Source organism: Passer domesticus, chromosome 11 (genome assembly GCF_036417665.1).
Source record: "Passer domesticus isolate bPasDom1 chromosome 11, bPasDom1.hap1, whole genome shotgun sequence".
Lineage (NCBI taxonomy): Eukaryota > Metazoa > Chordata > Aves > Passeriformes > Passeridae > Passer > Passer domesticus.
In genome coordinates this window covers 2,764,056-2,767,331 of record NC_087484.1, presented here as the reverse complement: position 1 = coordinate 2,767,331, position 3,276 = coordinate 2,764,056, and the positions used below count along the sequence as shown (strand labels likewise).

Sequence of the window (3,276 nt, the reverse complement as noted above, 5' to 3'; positions counted from 1 at the left end):
TGTCTCATCTCTTATTTACTGGTTACTCATGGTCACAGAGCCACAGACTGGTTTGGAATGGAAGGGACCTTAAATCCCATCCAGTGCCACCCTCTGCCATGGCAGGGACACCTTTCACCATCCCAGGCTGCTCCAATTCCCAAAGTCCAGCCTGGCCTTGGGCACTGCCAGGGATCCAGGGGCAGCCACAGCTGCTCTGGGCACTCTGTGCCAGGGCCTGCCCACCCTCACAGGGAACAATTTCTCTTTAATATGCCACCTAATCCAGCCCTCCATCAGTTTGAAGCTGTTCCCCCCTTTTCCCGTCCCTCCACGCCCTTGTCCAAAGTCCCCAAACAGATTTTGTCAGCCAGACTCACTGCAGTGAGTGGAAAAAACAAAACAAGGGGCTCTCCATGGCTCTCCTGCTCCTGTGGAAAGCATGGAAAGCTCCTGATGGTTAACAGGGGGGAGGGCTGGTGAACCTGGGAGGAATCAACAGCCGCGACAGTGAAATCAAAGAGTGACAAAAATTGAGAGGAGCAGGAGGAAATGGAGAGGAGAAGTGGGAATTTGTGGCTGCTGACAGGAGGGGTGCTGAGACACCAGGTAAAACGAAGCTTCCCAAAACTACAGGAAAGGCTAATTAGAGACAACTGGAGATGTAACAGACTTTTACCCCCTGCAACACCTACAAGAAGCAGGCAACTCCTTCCTGAGTTTCAGGGTTTGTTTAGCAAATATCCATGATGTGTCTGCCAATCCACATCACCCCTCACATGCAGAGAGGTAACAGCTCCCCAAAGTTAAAGTTTTGGGCTTCCTAAAGTTAAATTGCCAGCAAAACAACATCCTTCCCTATGGGAATAAATCACACGGACTCCATTTGCTTCATGGTGGAAAAAGCCCATTCTTTATTCACAGAATTCCTTTTTATCAAGTTTTACAGACCTGTGTGTGACTCCCATTGCTCAGGAGCTTTCTTGCCAATCACTTTATTGGTCAGTACCAAGTTGTTATTCTGTATTTATTGGTCACTCCAACCCCGGTGTGCACGTGCTGAAAAGTTGTTTGTGAGAGAGAGTTTTCGTTTTTGTAAGGGTGTAAAAACAGTTTATACAGGTGCTGGTTGTTTTTTACCCAGGAATAGATTGTTATGTTAATGAACTGCTCACACCAGGATTGCTTTCACGTGGGAATTGCAGAGGGCTACCTTGACAAGGCCAGCCACTGATTTTAGGACAGCAGGATTGGTTTTATGAGGCCTTTCTTTATGATTTTTCTACCTTACTGCCCCTCTTCCCAGCCTCCTGTCAGGCCACACTTCACTTTGCTCCTCCTGTGAGGTTGGGCACTGCAGCATTCCATGGGAAGCAGGGATCTGGTTAGAAACAAGATAAAGGGAGGGATTTTTTCCTCCTGGAACTTCTTTAACTTGTAAAGGACAGTTTGGATTCCTTCATTCCACGCCCTTTTTGTGCTCAGAGCCTTTTCCAGTGGAGGCCTCGTGGCTGCTCATCAGGAGATTTTGCTGAGAGAGAGAAACATCCAATTTGTTGTTCCCTGTGTGTCCAGCCCCCAGGATGGATGTGTTTGGGCAGCTCTGCTAAACATCCCTGGGTTAAGAAATTATTCTCTGTGTGTGGGAAGAAGAACATGGATTTTCTGTTGATGAAAAACCTCTCAAAGTTGTTTCTTTTTTGCTGGAGGGTCAGTCCTAAACTCTTGTGCTGTGGATGCTTGAACAGATGTGCCACAGCCAGGGCACCTCAAGGACAGCACCCAGAATTAGCTCATGTCAGAAGAGGGGTTTTCCCCCATCTGCTTAGGAATAAACACCTGGTTTTAAAAAAAAAATCTTCAATCAATGGCAATTATACACTAAAAATCAAGGATTAGAGTCAATATTTAATGACTATGTTACAGAGCAGGGAGAACTGGATCAATTGAAGGTGGCAGGATACAGTGGAAAAACAGAAACTTCTTTTGTAATGAAAGGTGATGTCTAAGAGCATAAACCCCTGTGATGTGATTTAAAATCCTGTGAGTGACTTTCCAGGCTAAGGAATGCCTGAATTGAGTGGTTTTGTGTGGGATGCTGCTGCTTTTTCCATACACATTTTCTATTTCTGGCATAATACATAAATCAATGTCACAACAGAAAGGGAAAATGATGCACACTTAAAGCAAAACATTAAATTACCTCTTTGTGGGCTATCTGCTTCTTAGGTATTATTTAGAAAGCACAAAATAAAATAGCAGAGCTGTTTTGGAGCTGCCTGCAGCAGAGGAAGGGAGGAGACAGATTTCACAGGGATGAAATCTCTGCACTCACACGTGGTGATCAAACTCCTTTGAGCATCACCTTTGTGCCTTCTGCTGCCAGGGAAATGCAGAATTCCTCTTCCTTGGACAACAGAGAACAAATCTACCTCAGGATTTGCTTCCCACCCTGCAGGGAGAGCAGGAAATACCTCCAGCTGAAGTCTGGTGAGAGGGACAACTCTGACTTTGCTGTGGTTTCCTGGGACACCTCACAAGGAAGAACTTGGAAATCAGCATTTGATAGCTTGAATATGAACTTCAATAAATTGCCTGGATCTCTGGGAATTCTTATTGTGATAGGGACAAATAGATAAGAGCCATTCTTTTACGAACAGAAATTCCTACATTTGTAATATTCACCTAATCTCTTGTGGATTTTTTATTTGACTAAAACAAATCAATAAAACTTCTTGTTCACAACAAGCTCTGCAAAAACCACCTGTCTTGTGCTGAGTGTGCATTGATGGAACATTGCCTGGCCAGGATTTTTGTTGCAAATGGAACCTTCTGTGCTTTCTGTCCATTCTATCCACCCAAAGCAGCCAAAAGGAGATAAGAGCACAGATTTGATATCTGATCACCACAGAGATAAGAGGCATCCCTCCAGGGAAAGCCCCACCAAAGATAAAGGATTGCTCTGATATTGTCCAGCCTGTTATTATCTTATGGATGAGTGGGAAATGCAGTTTGTTCCGTGGGAACACTTTTTTCTACAATGCTCCCAATATTGAGGAGTAAAACACCAAAAAAAATCAGCAGCAAAGCCTGCCTAGGACACCATTTCTAGAATATTTTGGACCAAACTTTCTTAGCCTAAGGTACCGATGTTTGCAGTTCTACCCTGACTCTTTAGGGAAAGATTAATAAACAGAGCATGCTGCCCATAATTCACTTTTTCTTTAATGTCATTAGAAATAAATGGACTTTGTTAAGAGTTTCAGTAAAATATAGCACTGTCAGCCTTAGGAAAGT

At 44.1% G+C, this 3,276-nt stretch overlaps 1 long non-coding RNA gene across 1 annotated transcript; it reads left to right on the top strand.

The window, feature by feature from the left end:
• The first annotated feature begins 485 nt into the window (after positions 1–485).
• LOC135278417 (uncharacterized) lies at positions 486–3,276 on the top strand. Its single transcript, XR_010345925.1, has 2 exons — positions 486–588; positions 2,366–3,276. It is a non-coding gene; the product is annotated as an uncharacterized LOC135278417 (long non-coding RNA).